This window comes from Mauremys reevesii, linkage group 10, assembly GCF_016161935.1.
Source record: "Mauremys reevesii isolate NIE-2019 linkage group 10, ASM1616193v1, whole genome shotgun sequence".
Classification (NCBI taxonomy): domain Eukaryota; kingdom Metazoa; phylum Chordata; order Testudines; family Geoemydidae; genus Mauremys; species Mauremys reevesii.
Window position 1 is genome coordinate 58,131,271 of NC_052632.1, and position 18,067 is coordinate 58,149,337.

An 18,067-nucleotide genomic window follows, 5' to 3' on the forward strand; every position below is an offset into this window, starting at 1 on the left:
AATTTGTCCAAAATTAGAAATGACATTCATTATCCGTGTCTCAGTAAATGACATTGCTTGCCTCATTGTACTTTCACAGTTCAAAATTGGATGTGGATCTCATTGAATGTATAGTGATCGTGTGAACTTTCCATGCTTTTAGGAAGATGTTACTCTTTATCACTAATAAACGCTTTTAATAGTTCAGATGAATTAAAAAAACAACTGTTAAGATGTTTATTAACAATCCATTGTTTTTAGTCAAAATCAAATCTACCTAAAAGAATAGCAAATGTTCATATAATAGTAGTTTCTCTAAAATCTGTTGTACTCTTTTTTAAATACCGCAAAACACATCTGTTTGAAAGAGTAAGATTTTTTTTATTTTTAAGACTGTTGAAAATGTGTAGATTTCCACATATATTTCAGTCACACTTCTCCCTTTCCCTCCCTTCTGATTTTTTGCCTGGGATTATGGTTTTAATATTTTTCTTTTCCTGTACCTTTTCCCTCTTTCAATCCTGCCAAATTTGCTACCGTAGTCACAGCAGTCTTGTATCTTTTTATGCATTTCTTGATATAAAAGCACTTCTTAACCTTTTTAGAGTGAGTATATTTTTATCAGAAGAGATACATAAAAGTAGAAAATCAATGTTTTAATGCCAAAGTAACTTGTCAGTGTAACCTTAAATATTTACTACAATGTTGATGTTTCATTTATCTCTGAGTCAGCAGGGCATTCTATTTCTATTTCAATTTTTCATTGTGCTGTAGTGCAACCCTTTTAAATTCACTTTAATATAACCAGAAGTTTTTTTTTCATCCTTTTGTTGTAAACAAAAAACTGTACCATTAACTATTTTCTTGTAGTTTTATTTTATTTAACCAAAACAGTCCTTTTTAACTATCACCCTTATTCTAAGTTATTGCATTTTAAAGTCATCTGGATTCCTTCAGGGCTGCCAAAAGGTGAAATTGACTTTTTGAGAGTGTATTGCTGAAAACTGCAGCCTGTGCACTTTTTCAAGTAGAAACATCTTGTGTGTTAAGATTGAAAGAGAAAATTTACAGCCAGTTTCAAATTGTTAGCTGAGGTCAGGATTCAAAAGTTCAATAAGTGTCCACTTTTGCAATCACATCAACCTTGTTTAGATGACAATGCACACTAAGGTGACTCTTAGGGAGTGAACACTTGGGAAATGTCTTGCTATTTCAACCACAGATGTCCTTTACAGGCACCATCTATTCTCAATAGTAGATATATTGGGAAATTTAAAATTGTCTTTGTAACATACACACAGAGTAGAATGTTTCAGTAAAAGGCATTCTAAAATACAAATATAGGAAACCACAAACAGACTTTTTCTATTAAAGGATACTCAATTCACCATGCTAGTATGATCTAAACTCACTTCAAATACTTGTATGTAGGGTTCTGTTGAAACGTTAATGAGGCATTTATTTTGTTCATTAGAAAAGATCTCCTATATATTTTATTTAGTCAGAAGCAACTGACCCACGTAATTCAACACTGGGAAGTGAATGGCATGTGTTATAACTTGTAATCTAGAGAAGTGGAGAGTTATTTCTGGATTGTTTTTAAAAAGACATTTCAGTTAATAAGCCTGTGTAAACTACAATATATTAGATCTATCAAAGTACCAGAATACTATTATGTTTAAAAGATTAACTAGTCCAGAGTTATTTGTCACACCAATGGAATCTAAAATAGACAAATTACAATGTATTACAGTTTAGCGTATACTTAGAGTATTAGTGCTGGTTAATTGACATGAAAGTCCAGTCTGGCATATTTTCAGATAATTTAAAAATTGTTTAAAATAATACTGAGCACAATAATATCGAGAGAGAAAAATTCTCTAAATTGCTCCAGAATGGACATTTTTAGCACTCTCAAATTAGTTTTTTCTAATGAGATGAGAAAATTCTGTTCACTAAAGTGTGTGGGGGGGGGTGGAGGGGTTGGAGTGTATTTGGAAGAGAGAATTAGTTCATATATGTCAACTTCAGTGGATTATCATCATAGTTAAACATAAGCAGGAAGAGGAACCTGTAAGAGAAACTGTTTAGATCTTAGAATTATAGTTAGAAGGAATTGCAAGGGTCATCTAGCCTAACCCACTGCCAAGATGTAGGCTTTGTTGTGTCTAAATCATCCCAGGCAGATAGCTATCCAGCCTCCTTTTGAAAACCTCCAGTGAAGAAGTTTCCATAAGTTCCCTAGGCAGTCTGTTCCATTGTCCTACTGGTCTTACAGTTAAGATTTTTTTTCCCTGAGATTTAATCTACATATGCTATGCTGTTGTTTGAACCCATTACTTCTTACCCTGCCCTCTGTGGCAAGAGAGAGCCACTTTCTCCATCTTTTTTATCGCAGCCTTTCAAGTATTTGAAGACTGCTATCATGACCTCTCTCAATCTTCTCTTTCCAAAATAAACATACCAAGTTCCTTCAGCCTTTGCTGTTATGGCTTGCATTCCATTTCTTTGATCATATTGGTCACTCACCTTTGGATCCTTTCCCATTTCTCTACCTCCTTTCTATACATTGATGACCAAAATTGGACACATTACTCCAGCTGAGACGTAACCAGCGCCAAGAAGAGTGGTATTATCGCCTCCCATGACTTGCATGCTATGCCTCTGTTAATCAGTGGTGCAAGTAGGGTCGTACGGTCTGATACACCTTACCACTGAGATATTTATTGGGGGTACACCATACTGGAAAGACACAGGAGCAGAACGTGGGGCCACCAGCCAGCCCCACATCAGCAGCTCCTCCAGTGCAGCTGTACGGCTCCTAGCCCTGTCCTCTGCCAGGGCTGTACAGACCCCAGACAGGAGAGACAGCTGAGTGGAAGGGTTGGGGGTGGTAGAATCACACCAGAGGAGCTGCTGGCATGGTTCTGCTCCTTTTGCCACTGTGGTTCCGGAGTGCCCTGCAGTTCAGAAATCTGTATCCGGTGAAGTGGGAGTACAGATTCTCTTCCCCCCGCCCCCTTATGTAACATGGGATGGGGAGGGGACAGGAAGGAATCATGTGGGGGGGTTATGTGGGGAGGTCACATGCCCCCCCCCTTTAGCTGGTGCCCCCTCTTTGTATCCCTCCCCTGAGTCGCCTATGCACAGCGTACCAGTAAGAAATAAGTTCTACTTGCACCACTGCTGTTAATGCAACCTAAAACTGCATTTGCTTTTTTTCAAACAACATTGCATTGCTGATTCATGTTGATGTTGTGATTCCATTAATAGTTACTCTTTGTTTGCAATTGTTTAGCCAACCACTTTACTTATCAGAATGTCATGAGGGACTGTGTCAAAAGCCTTGCTGAAGTCCATGTATATTATGTCCACCACATTCCCCCTATCCACCAAACCAGTTACCATGTCAAAAATGGAAATCAAGCTGGTTTGGCATAATTTGTTCTTGGTAAATCCATGCTTGCTGCTAGTGATTGCCGCTTCATCTTCTATGTATTTGCAAATTGAATGTTTTATACATTGTTCTAGTAGCTTCCCTGGTACTGAAGTCAGGCTGACTGGTCTATAGTTCATCGGCTCGTCCTTCCCCCCCTTTTTAAAGATGGACACTAGATTAGCCCTTCTCCAGTCTTCCAGGACCCTCCTGATAACTCATGGCCTGGAGATGTTCATATACTTCTACCAAGCACCTAAAGCTCATGCTTCTATATGCATTACCATGGAAAGTGCTTAATGATGAATAAAAGCATAGCTACCCTATTGTTTTGATTGCATAGATGCTTCTATTATGCTTATATGAAGTAGTAGAAGGAAGGGGGAGATATTATATGGTGGAATTTGTTTTCCAGCATGGTGGTATTCATGATTATATTGTGCTCCCAGGTCTCTGCAGCAAATGTGGAGGTGGTTTGTCTTGTCTCTAGATTGGGAAAGGAATCTAAATTATGTCTGACTCCATTCTCTGTCAAATCTGCACTTCTCAAAAAACAAAGCTATCTCTCTTATGATGGCATCTCACTAAGACCCTAGATCCACAGTTCTCAAACTGTGGGTTTGGAACCCAAGGTGGGTCACACCCCCATTTTAATGGGGTCACCAGGGCTGGTGTTAGACTTGCAGAGGCCTGAGGCCAAAGCTGAAGCCTGAGCTGCTTCAGCCCTGGGTGTTGGGGCTCAGGTTACAGGCCTCTTGCCTGGGGCTTTGCTCCCCACCCCTCCATACCCGGGATGATGGGGCTTAGGCAGGCTTAGGCTTTTTGTCCCCTCCTGGGGTCATGTAGTAATTTTTGTTTTCAGAAGGGGGTTGCGGTGCAATGAAGTTTGAGAACCCCTGCCCTAGATCTTGGTATCTCGCTCTTCTGAGACTTGTTATCAACAGTCTCTTCCAGCTATATTGAAATAATTTTCTTAGGGACCTGTTATCCAGAAGGCACCAGACAAATTACACTTGGAGGCATGTCCAGTGATTCAGCATAGATGAAGGTACCATTTTAAGTGATCCACACTCTTGGCCAGAAGACACAACTTCTCAGGAATATTAATGGTATCTTTGCATTAGAGCTATGCAAAAATTGTAAAAAATAAGTGAAGTACTTTTGTTTTTGTCTTCTTTACCCATCCTCTTTGTGGGGAAAAAAAGTTACTGTTTTTTATGTGAGGAAAATGTGCAGAAGTTCTGCACAATATTCTATAGTAAGTTGTGGCCATTTTTTGGTTGCAGCAGGGAGGGGTGTGTGTGTGGGGGGGACAAACTCTGTTTATTGGGAGTTTGGGAAACTCTGTGGCTAATCCCAGTGAAGAAGGAATCATGGGCTCTTCATCTCTCCCTGCATCTCTCAGGGGAAAGAGCTAGAGGCCTTTTCCTGACTGGGTCAGGAGGAGGTGGGTAAAATGTGTATACAAGTTAGAAAGGGTCATTACAAAGATATGATAAATGCCCGTGGTAAGATGCAGCAGATGTGTGTATCAGACTTGAAAAGAGGTCAGGGAAAGGAGCCCTGAGTTAGAGGTACTGGTGGGGATAGTGGGGATGAATAGATAGTGATGATGGACACCGACAATATGGGTATAAGACAGGATGTATGGCTCCAAGAACAACTCCTGAGGTGGTCTGAGTGTCATGAGGTGCTCAAAGCTATCCAAGAGGCTGCCCAGCTGGCAGCGTGGGACTTGGGTATGAAATCCTCCAGTGCCTACAGGGGTGGTTCAGGACAGGACAGGTCCAGGCACCAGTTCCATTATACAAACAACCTCAAGACATGCCTGTTCACATGCACAAATGAACAGATATGCGAACATGCACTGAGGGGCACCCAGATGGTAGTGTATTTGCTAGTGGGAGTCTCAAAACAAGGGCTCTGGGCTGCTTCCGAAACTTGAGGCTGTCATTCAAACTTTCCCACTCATTATCAATACCCTGCTTGTAGACTATTGAATAACGGCCAGTCCAGCAGCAGGTTTGATTCCTTCTGAGCCAGTCAAGGTGCAGATGATGTGGGAGGCTTCAAAGGAGTGTAGTTTACATGCTGTGATTAGAGGTTAACAAGCTGAGTTCAGTGGAAAGAAACTGCAATATAGAGCCTAACACAATGGTTATGGCCTTTAGGCAATACTGCAAGAGGAATGCTAATAAAAATTCCAGAATGACCCCTTGGGTGTTGGAGCCAATAGGAAGCAGGGCTGGGACTATGATTGTTAGGTCAGCTGAGATGCAGTGATTTCACTGGTCAGAAGCTCTTTAGAGCAGTTGGCCTGAACAGTGGGGTCTCCCACTGCCTAGGGTGGTTATGGAAGCTCCTTCACTGGAGGTTTTCAAAAGGAGGCTCGATAGCTGTCTTGGATGGTTTAGACAAGACAAATCCTGCATCTTGGCAGGGGGTTAAACTAGATGACACTTGTGGTCCCTTATAATCCTGTGGTTCTATCTCTCCAGGAGGTTCTGTCTGTTCCAGTCCCTGCCCCTCCATGTCATTATGTCAGTCTTGGGCCAAGGAGATGAGCAGCCAACAACTCCTTCACCAACTCTGTCTCTGTTGATACAGAGGAAATGACTGAGCTGGGTAATGGGGACCATCAGCAAAGTGCATGATCTCCCACTAGGGAAGTGTAAAGAGTCACATATGTATTTAGAAGAGGTTAGTGGAGGTGACTTTGCTAAAATCCGGCATTACAGATTTATCTTTCAAATGTAACCTAATAACTGTAGCATACATTTCTTTTGCAGAACTATGCATAGCATCCTGGAGCCCTGACCCATGACCGGGGGACCTCTGGTGCAACCATAATACAAATACATCACAATGATAATACTGTTGACTTTCCCCCTTATCATTGATATGGGTAGACAAGGTGGATACAATTCCAAATGGAGACTATATATATATATATATATATTTATCTAAGTCAACAGTAGTCACTTTATTTAGTTTTATCTTGTAGACATTGGCAATTATGCACATGCATATTTGAGGGTAGGATTTGGGGCCCAAGATTGTAATAATAATACAAGGTATGGGCTACCCATTGGGAAGTGGAATTACTGTAGGTGCTCATTATTTAGTATCAATTAAAAAAAATTAAGCTTAATCTCCTTTTATGCTTCAACCTTTACAATTTTGTAAAATTCTGCTTCATGAAGAATATGGTGTCTGATTTTAGCTGATGCTTTCGTTGTTGATAAAGAATGTGTTTCTGATGTTTATATTAAGGAAGGAGGTTTGAATAGTTGTCACAATGCAAAAGGTGAGTAGTTCGGTTCATTTAGCCAGTGTTTCAGGGGGGAAAATGGTGACACTGACATTGACAAGGATTCATTACCCTGTTTGGGCGCAAAGGAAGGGCTAAATTAAAATCTTGAATGTCTGGATAGGTGTGAAGCTAGATGAAAATATTATTTGGAGAGGGGATATTTGACCTACATTTAATATACTGAAAGTAGATGAGGGCAGAACTTTACCATCTAAGTAGAGCTGGTCAGAACTGTTCCTTCCAAACTGCTTTTGGATGGAAAATTAGGTTTTCAATTAAATAAAACTTCTCAAAAGTGTCTGCCTTCTGTAAATACAGAACATGTTTTTTGTCAAAAAATGGAATGCCTAGAAATGGAAATATGTCAGCCAAAAAACTAAAATGTTTCAATCCAGATATGCAACCACAGTACCTGCTGGGAAGTTGTAGTTTAGTTGCCTTATGTTTTCATTCCCCACTGGGATGTAGGCTCCCCTGATGGATTTCATTCCATGGTGCATTGTGGCCACGAGACTCTCAAGATGTACCACCTGCTCTCACCAAAGATGGAAGCTTGTTGCATCATGCAAGATGCAGTCTAACCACAGAACTTGGCCTATAAAGGAGAATGGGAGTATCAGATATCAAAACTACAACACCCATGAGGCACCACAACAGAAATTCTAAATCAAAATGTTTTGATTTTCAATTTTTGGCTGAAAAGTTGAAATCTTCCCGGGGAAGAAGACACTTTCCAATCATCTATAATTGCAACTTGCTTTCTGTTATGAATATCATAGGCAAAATGTACTTCTGGTACAAGTCCACTAAAATCCAATGGAGTTGTGTCTGCTTACACCAGCACTAAATATGGCATGGCATGGCATGTACTCTGCCAGCTGAAATGTATCTTTATGTATGGGCCAAATTTTGTGCCTTTTTTTTTCTTTTTATACTGGCATAAATCCAGAATAAATCTGTTTCCTCAGTGGAGTTATTCTGGATGATGACTAATGGAAACAAAAGCACAATTTGGCACCATGTGTTTTAAATACAAGCATTTGTGTTAATTTGAGATAATTTAATGTCTTTTATAAACTCTGCCTCCATTTATGTCCTTTAATTTCTCTTAACTGTTCACCATGTGTTATGTCCTCTTTAATTCATTATTTTTTGATTATAGGGATGTATAGCTTCTATTTCAAAACTATCCATCTTTCTTCCTCTAAATCTTGTGTGGCTATGTGTTTGAATAGCTTGACAAACAATCACACCACGGATACAAATTTATTGTGCACGTTGTCTGTGATTCAGAAGTTGACCTGCTTGGCATTTTTATATGTATTTTTTTCATTTGGCACATCATCGATGAGATTTATATATAAATTGTTACCCCTTACCAACTTTGGCATTTTATAAGATCGCATCTTTGGTGAAAACAATAAAGCAGTGATAAAGTCTAATTTACTATAAGTTCACTTTCATTGCCCACTCAGAATTGGCAGTGACTTATTAATGTTTCAACTTGAGAGTCTGGACTTTTCACAAGAGAATTTAGTTTCCAAAACTTTAGCACAAGCTGAAGAAAAGAGGTGCTAAGGGTGCAGCAGGGAAGATATGTGGTAAGACGATGAAGACCATGTCCACATGTATAGAGGCCACATTTGCTCATATCTTCCTTCCCAATATGGTATGATTAGTAGTTGTAAATTGTAGACTACACCTTGTTGGCATTGAGAGCATATGCTGGGTTCTCTCAAACTTTCTGCTTAATTTAGGCTAGAGGGACTATGGCTTGCCAGCTAACACTGCATTTGTAGTTTCCATAAAATTTGCAGCATTGGCCTTTATATCAATTATCGCTGTTATGTTTTTTAGTTCCATGTCATCTCTACTGGCTTTGGCAAAATAAAATAGTATTGAGTGTATATTGTCAATCATTGGAGATTCAGCTGATATATTGCAAACATTTGTATTGATTTACATGTGTAAGTACTATCAAGTAAGGCGGTACCAGTGGTAAAAGATGAATCCTTTTCTCTCTCCAGTACCTGTGACAAGTATAACCCAAATGTGGTAAGAGGACCTAGTGCTATTTTCATTTATCTCCCTCTCTATATCTCCTTTTCCCTTCATTGATCAGAGAATACTGACTTGTTGCTGATACTAGTGATTTGTAGCTGCTGTATGAATAAAAGGAATTTTCAGATACCTTTTTCTAAAGAAACAGATATCTTTCAGCAATTCTTTATTTTCAAGAATAGTGGCTCATCACAGCATTCAGAGCATCATAGTTGCTAATACACCCCTTCCATTATATCAACAGCTATGCTGGTCTCATTGTCTAAGTTAGACATCCAGTCTGAAGTCCAGTCTTTGACTTTCCATATTCTTTCTTAAGGCATAGCTGGGTTTCTGCAGTTACTGTTGCCTGAAGCTAAGCTGCTGAGACAGACAGCTATATTTCTTTTATTTCCAGTACCACTTGGTATTTATATCTCATCACTCAACCAGAACAATCTACATTAAATGAGATTAGACAGAAACCTCATTTCATGAGTATTTCCAGGCCCAAATCTTACTAGAAAAAAAAATGGTATTACACAAAGGGAAGACGAGGTATAAAAAGCACTTTACCATTTTAAAAATCCAATATCAGTTTCTCTTTCTAGTTCTTCATGATACTTCTCTTCCCTGTTAAGGTTAGATTGATGGCTGCTTTATGACTGAATGCTTTTATATCATTTGACATAGCGCTTTGCTTCCCAAATGAATTTTAGTTGGTAGCTGTAGCTCCTCTTCACTTTGGTCATTGAGAAGAATCATCTTGAAAGGATTAGTAGATTTCCTTGTGGAAAGGAAAACATGTCTGATACTGAGAGTTCACAGTTCTTGTAGTAAATGCTCTTGAAAATAAGCTGTTGAATTAATATATTTCTTTGTTCAAGATCATTTAATTCACTCCCTTGGTAAGCATGCTTTTTGTCACTTTTTCTATACGTGGCCCATAACTAAGCACAGTAAGTCACATGGTGATTTTGATATAGATCCAACAAGTCTTCCAAGCCACACGCAGTGATAGCTTCAGATTCATAACTAGTCCAGCCAATGTTGCCTTCTCGGATGTAAAGAACATCAAAGAGTCTTCAAAGCTAACAATGTATTCTGTACATTTTATAACAAACACTTATGGTGATACTGTTTGCAGTTTTTAAAAATCCACCATATTCCCTGATAGCTTTTTTGAAATATAGAAGTGAAGATTACAATTATTCTGTACATTGCCTTCATACAACCTAACTCCAAATTAGGAAGAGGTGTGTGGTGTTGTGTGGTTTGTTTTTTTTTTTAATTGTTAATAGTATCACATCCTGAGCTTTGAGGTGGAAGGAAAACTGTGTCTGGCTATTTAGCATGTATTTGAGGTGGATGGTTATAGAAGCTCATTTCCTGTTGTTCTATGGGTTTTATTACAAGGTTTGGTGCTTAAATATTTCATTGGATTTTACATTTGAAATCTGTCAATGCAACAAGCATGCTTTTCTCTTTCCTTTTCTCCCCTTACCCCTCCCCTCTTCCAAGGATCAGGATCTTCAATTTTAGTGTTTTCGTTCCCAGTAACTTCTAGTTCTCTTTAGTAATCTTGATGTAAACAATATGAGTCATTTTTTCAAAGAGGCCTCAACATAGTCTGTTAATTTACTGATGCAAATTAGCGAGTATAGTTCTTAAATACACACACACTGAATTTATGCCATTGCCTGCAGAGTTTTTGGATGCAAAATAACAATGCATGCAAAATAACGGGCACAAATTTGGGAAGTGGTTTTGAAACTGCCCTTATTTATCATGCTGAAATTTGATTCTTAGTATGAAATTTAAGCAGCTAGTATTCCTTGCAATTTTTTCATTGCATAACATGCATTTTCTCTTTTGCCGATGTCTCTAATGTTTTTCTCCATCTGTTATTGTCCTTAAGATGGGTTTCATTTAGTTACTCTTCAGTCTTGCCATGCAAATTTGCTGGTTTCACTGTTACCTTGTCCATCTTCTTCCCCACCACCTCCATCTGATTTGTCTATCTTGCTTCTTGTCATAATAAAAACTGTACTATCATTAGGACATTGTTCGTTTACTTCATGTCTGTAGATGTCTAGCACAATGTGGGTCCCTGATTTAGCATGTCAGTATATGCTATGATAAAAATAATAATTTCTTTGTAGGATTAATTTCAGTAGTTTCAAGATGTAGGACTTGTTTAAGTGACTAATCTTTACTCATGCATGCAGTCCATGGGGATTACTGGCATGATGTAAATTTTGCAGGAATAGGCCAATAGTCTCTATGAAATTGATTATTACCATGTTTTATCTAATTGTTTTATATTTTAATGTTCTATGTAAATGATACAGACAAATATAGATGTTAGACTAAAAACTTTCCTTGTCATTCTAACTTACAATATTGATTTTTATATTCCATTATGTCTCATACTATAAACCTTAATTTGAGAGTAGGAGGACAGGATTAAGTTTAAATAGGCTAAATTCTAATAGCTCAGCATGTTACATGTTAATATAACAGACATATTAATTTCTTCAGTTCATATCTTTCCTTCTACAAACAAAGGGTGGGGGAGGGGATTAAACCCTACCATAAATGACAAGGAATCCAGTTAGTGACATGATTCCTTCTGCAGTCCTCAAATACCAGAAGAAGTTGTTACCTCACTTGATTGGAACTTCCTAGATAAATGAGAGGTTGAGGGAGAGTGAGGGTTTGAACAGGGAAGTCATGTGTTTTCTTAAACACAATGCCACAACCTGCAGATACTATGACCTCCTGAGTTACAGATGTGTAGATGAAATCTTCATGAGCTGTAAGTTTGCATAAGTATATTTACCTTTTCTTTTTGTAACTCTGCTTTCTGGAAATTTTCAGCTATTTTTCAGTAGTGCATTTTCCATATATTTTTTTTCTTTTATTGTGTTTGGACTTGCACATAGGGTAAATCTAGCCTATGGGCAAAATTTTAAGTGTCTGTCTGACTTAGGAACCTAAGTTCCATTAAGTATTAGAGATTTAGCCTCCTAAGTCACTTAGGGCGAGATACTTATTAGTATTTAGTTGCATTACTCCTATGGTGGGGGTTAGTTAGGCACCTATGTTTAAAATTTGGCCCTTAATTGGTTTTGAAAATTGGTCTTAGGCTCTTTCAGAATTTTATCCCCTATCTATAATCTTTGAGTGCACCATTTGAGGAGATTGACTTGTGAAGTCCCCTGAATACACGTTTATCTAATATGGTTCCATTAGAGGTTGATCTGTTTCTTCTACATTTTTGGTGCAAATTGGACAGTATTTGAAATACAACCTCTTACTACTCAAGGGATTCCCTTTTTTTAAGTTTGACACACTAGGGATTGCACACTGATTTGCTGTAACCTTGTGCATCTGTTAAGTGTCTGGCCTGGTCTACACTACGCGTTTAAACTGGTTTTAGGAGCATTAAACCGATTTAACGCCACACCCGTCCACACTAAGAGGCCCTTTATATCGGTATAAAGGGCTCTTTAAACCGGTTTCTATACTCCTCCGTAACGAGAGGAGTAGCGCTAATATCGGTATTACCATATCGGATTAGGGTTAGTGTGGCCGCAGATCGATGGTATTGGCCTCCGGGCGGTATCCCACAGTGCACCACTGACCGCTCTGGACAGCAATCTGAACTCGGATGCAGTAGCCAGGTAGACAGGAAAAGCCCTGCGAACTTTTGAATATTTCCTGTTTGCCCAGCGTGGAGCTCCGATCAGCACGTGTGGTGATGCAGATAAAAATCAAAATAAAGAAAGAGCTCCCACATGGACCGTGCGGACGTGATCGCTGTAAGGGCAGGCAAATCTGTTCTATCAGCGCTCCGTTACAGAAGACGAATTAAAAAACATTTTTAAAAAATCTCCAGACAGACGCCATAGCAGGGACTCAGCGCACTGCTGCGTGACAAGCGTAACAGAAAGCCAAGGAATCAAATGGACGCTCATGGACTGGAGGACTCAAGCTATCCCACAGTTCCTGCAGTCTCTCTGAAAAGCATTTGCATTCTTGGCTGAGCTCCAAATGCTTCTAGGGTCAAACACAGTGTCCGCGGTGGGTCAGGGCATAGCTCAGCAATTTACGCACCCCCCCACCCACTCCCAGAAGTGAAAGGGAAAACAATCCTCTCTTGACTCTTTTACATGTCACCCTATCTTTACTGAATGCTGCAGATAGACGCGATACTGCAGCACTCAACACCAACATCCTTGCTCCCCCCTGCCATGGGTGGCTGATGGTGCAAAACGACTGGTACCCGTCCTCATCATCAGCCTATTGGCACATGGGGCAGTGCAAAAGGGCTGGTAACCATGCTGACTAGCATCCGTCAGGTCGATCAAGGGCGCCTGGCCCTAATTTTTCCTGGTAGATGGTACAGTATGGCTGATAACCATCGTCATCAGAGAAACAGGGGGCTGAGCTCTGTCAGCCCCCACCCTTCATGTGTAAAAAAAAGATTCAATTGCCCCTGGACTAGCAGAGGGATGCTGGGCTCCTCTCCTCCACACTCCTTACTGTCCTGTCTGGACTATCATAGCAGCTGGAGGCTGCCTTCCACTCATTTCTCACTAACAAGTCAGTGTGTCTTATTCCTGCATTCTTTATTACTTCATCACACAAGTGGGGGGACAATGCTACAGTAGCCCAGGAAGGCTGGGGGAAGAACGGAATTAACAGGTGGGGTTGTTGCAGGAGCATCTCCTGTGAATAGCATACAGCTCATAATTTCTGCAGGATCTGACACAGAGCAGCTGTGCTCTCTGATACAGTGGTTCTCTAGTACACTTGCCCATATTCTAGGCAGGACTGATTCTATTTTTAGATACCAAAAAGGAGGGATTGACTCAGGGAGTCATTCCCAATTTTGGCTTTTGCGCCCCTGGCTGATCTCAGCCAGGGGCACTTATGACAGCAGCAAATGGTGCAAAAGGACTGGTAACCATGATCATTTTATTACCAATTTATGGTATGGTAGATGGTACAGTATGGCTGGTAAGCATCTCTGCTGTCATGCAAAAGCAAAAGCATGCTGCTGTGTAGCGCTGCTGAATCGCCTCTGTGAGAGGCATCTAGTACACATACGATGACAGTCACAAAAGACAAAACAGGCTCCATGATTGCCATGCTATGGCATCTGCCAGGGCAATCCAGGGAAAAAAGGCGCGAAATGCTTGTCTGCCTTTGCTTTCCCAGAAGAAGGAGTGACTGATGACATTTACCCAGAACCACCTGCGACAATGATTTTTGCCCCATCAGGCACTGGGATCTCAACCCGGAAATTCCAAGGGGCGGGGTAGGCTGCGGGAACTATGGGATAGCTACGGAATAGCTACCCACAGTGCAACGCTCCAGAAATCGACGCTAGCCTCGGACCGTGGACGCACACCACCGATTTAATGTGTTTAGTGTGGCCGTGCGCACTCGATTTTATACAATCTGTTTTGCTAAACCGGTTTATGTAAATTCGGAATAATCCCGTAGTGTAGACGTACCCTCTGTCTGCATCATAAGTGTGAGTATGAAATGAACACCTGAGAAAGGTGCTTGTGATAATATATATAAGAAACTAGATCCATGTATAATTACTTCTGCTTGAAAGTCTCCTTAGTAGTATCTGCCAAAGTTTGACAACTCTGAATATGAAACAAAAGTATTTATGTGGTGTAGAGAAAATTATTCTATACGTGATGCCTCTCTTATTGTATGGGGAATTTGGTGTGCAACACTTGTTGTTGTTAATAGGATCTAATTTCCTGGCACTGAGCAGCAAAATATCCTTTGGTATCTGAAAGGTCAGGTCAGGTAAACCTGAAGATAACTAGCATTTAGAAGCATATATTCTCTTGTATAACAGTTGTACAGTTTGTGTTGGATGGCCCATTTTATAACTTAGAACAAGGGAGGAAAGCTGTAGCTCACGAAAGCTCATGCTTAAATAAATTTGTTAGTCTTTAAGGTGCCACAAGTACTCCTGTTTTTTGTTTTTTTTTTAATCACTATTTCTGATACAGAAAGACTGGAAATTGAAACTCTTTACACAAGAGGCCAAGGTTCATCCTGGCTGTAACTCTAATAGAATTTATACAAATACATTTCACAAGGTGTACAATTATGCTTTAAATATATGCTGCATGACAATCCTGATATGCAAAGTACTGGGCTAGATTTGCTTAAGTCAGAGGAAAAACTGTGTGTGATGATAAAGGGGATTTAACTTCAGATTTTCTCCTCTCTTCCCCAAAACATAGTGAATACTGGTCATGAGCAAATTTCAACTCCTTTAATTTGAAAAAGGATCCCAGAGTTTGGTGTTTTCTTTTAAGAATATTGAAATATATTAAGGTCTGGAATTCAAACTGGAATTCTGTACATCTTATACATTCATGCTAAAGCAGGTTCTCTCATGAGATTTTCCATATTTGATACTGGTTGGAATGTAGACATTATATTATCTGTTCTTGTGGTGTCTTGGTATCTTGAAGAGAGAGTGCAGAAACATAGGGGGAAATAATTTCAAAGTTTAGAATGAAAATGTTGAGCTTGAGTTGGACTTGAGAACTTTATTTTATGCAAACTGATGCAGGATTACCATCACACCCACAATGCACAACTACAGCTGCCAAGTGAAGATGAGGAAATAGCTTTTGCTGCCTCTTCTCAGATAATGTCACTCTAGTTCTGACACCTTAGGCATAAGCAGATGGTTGCCTGCCCATCTGACTCCCCTTGCCCTAGGTTAAGGCACCACCCATTCACAATAGAAGAAACAAAAAGCAACAAATCTCTGAAGAAATAGGATCTGGAGCCCTTTGGCCACCATGATGGAGAACTGTACTAGTGTTTCTCTCTGTAGATGGGAAAGGAGTCCAGGTCCTACTTCATAACAGATGTCTTACCTCCATCCCATTTTCTTCTTCTCAACTGATTTTTCTCTTGCTTTTTCCTCTCCTAACAGCTGACTATGCTATACCAAGGGACATCAGCTTGCCTCCTTCTACTACATCCCTCCCCTAGGGTGACCAGATGTCCCAATTTTACAGGGACAGTCCCGATTTTTGGGCCTCTTTCTTATATAGGCTCCTATTACTCCCCACCCTCGTCTTGATTTTTCACACTTGTTGTCCGGTCGCCCTCCGGTCCCCAACACTAGCCATGTAGTTTTCTTTCTATGACCCTGCCTCCCACTGATTTAATTAGAGCTTCACTGTCACCAGCCCAAAACAAGGTAGGAATTGGGAGTAGTGATGCTGAGGAAAGAGAAGGGGAGGGTGTCTTGATATAGGGGTTGAGAGAAATGGTAAAACTCAAATCTGTGGCAATAGGAGAGACAGAGAACCTGATTTTGGCTGGCAATAAGGAGAAGACGGTCTCTGGGTAGATATGAAGGTTGATCCTGGCACAGGGTGGGAAAGGCTATAGTGAAGGACATTGATACAGTAGAATAGCAAGGGAGATTAGAGAATCTGAGTGAGCAAGCCGAGAAAGATTCAGAGGCTTGGTTTGGAGTCTTAACAAAACTTATCCACATGTTATGAGGCTCCCTTCTCTGTTGACTCTCCATCTCTGCTTCTAGTTACATTTGTTTTGTGGAAGCTTTCTCCTCTGAGAGCAAGACTTTATGGGTGAGCTTGGTAGCCCTGCTTAACACCGAGTGTTGACCTGAGTAATTCTTGTCTCTTCCCCACTCCTTCATGAAACCTTGGGGGGTCTGTGAAGAGGCAAGAGAAGGCATGTATTCTCTTCATTACCACCAGGAGATAGCTTTGGTAGAAATCTCTTTACTCTCTCTCCTACCATCAAGAATCTTCTTGTACCTTTCCTCCTCCTTCAACAAGAAGCTGAGTCAGAACGGGTTCTGATACAAATCTTTCACTGACAGTTTAATGTTGGTTATGCTCTTGATGACAACCAGTGTGCCTTCCTGGCCTAGTGTGATATGACGGACACTAGATTGTGGACTTCCCAAACACAACATGCCACCAGAAGTATCACTCACAGGGAAGGTTTTGAAAGGGAAAAAAGCAGGTCAAGATCATAAGCAAGGAAGGGTGAGGATTTAGAGGAAATAATTCAAAAGTGACTTAGGCATTTTTGAAAATGTTACAGTTAATCACAGCTCTGGTTTGTTTCAGGGTTTGCTTGAAAGTTCTGGCTGTTGCTTAGATTGGGTAAAACAATTTGGTTTCAAAACATTACATTTCCAGAATGCATGTATTAATTCTGTAGCATCATCATTTTAATTAATACATTACTGAGAAGAACATTAAAATGTACAGCTTAGAAATTCACAATGAAATTATGTATTGATTATTTTGGAGCTGTTAAATTTCAGCAAAGCACCCTATGACAATGTTTTAACAAATACTAAATCACAAGAATTTTGATCAAAGTGTATGTGTTGTGTCAGCATATTCTTTTAGCTGCAACAGAGCCAAAATGTCTAATACATTTAAGTTATAGTAATGTAGAGGAGTAATTATTTAATTTTTTGTTCCTATTGCCTTGTGGAAATTATATGAGCCAAATATGGGTGGTTTATTTGGATTTTAAGGAGCCTAATGTTTCAAGGCACTATTTTCTGTAATGTGTTTCAGAGAACCTTAACAAAATTTGTTATATAACAAATGGAAATGTGGGGGGGTTAACGCTGATACAGGACCATATACGTATTCTAGTAGCTGATAGTTTGTAGCTTTATAATACATGTTATGCTTATTAAAATAGGTAATTGAGCAGCAGAAATTAGTGTATAAAACTATACTATATTTTAGATTTCATTATTTTCCCCATATTTATTAAACACTCTAAGATACACTTAATGGTGAAATACCAAATTATGCTGAAAATCTATTGATAGTGTTTCAGTTTTCCATAAAAGTGTGATTTGGTGTGAGTGTAAGTCATTTTGATGTGGAAAAGAAGACTGCTTGTTAAAGGTCTCAGATCAGGATTGAAGCCCCCTTGTGCTAGTCATTTTATAAGCAAATAATAAAAAGTCCCTGCCTAAAAGAGCTTACAATTTAAACAAAGGAGAGAGGCAAAGGGGTGGCAAGGAAGGATGTGACATAAAAGCAGAGTGATCAAGGTAATTGATGGCATATTTCCTGTGAGATGCTTCTTTTAGATGTAGTGAGGGGGAGAGGTTTGAGAGGCGGGAAGAAATGAGTTAAACAGAACATTGGAGTGGGAGAAGGAAGAACAATGTATAAGGGGAAGGAAAAGATCAATGGGAATGGCCAGAAAAAGGGAAGTTGGAACAGAGAGAC

General features: G+C 39.7%; 1 protein-coding gene across 21 annotated transcripts in view; it reads left to right on the forward strand.

Annotated features, from left to right (window-relative positions):
- Positions 1–18,067, forward strand: part of RBFOX1 (RNA binding fox-1 homolog 1) — a 2,636,561-nt gene that overhangs the window by 1,730,415 nt on the left and 888,079 nt on the right. The gene's annotated exons all lie outside the window — the stretch shown is intronic.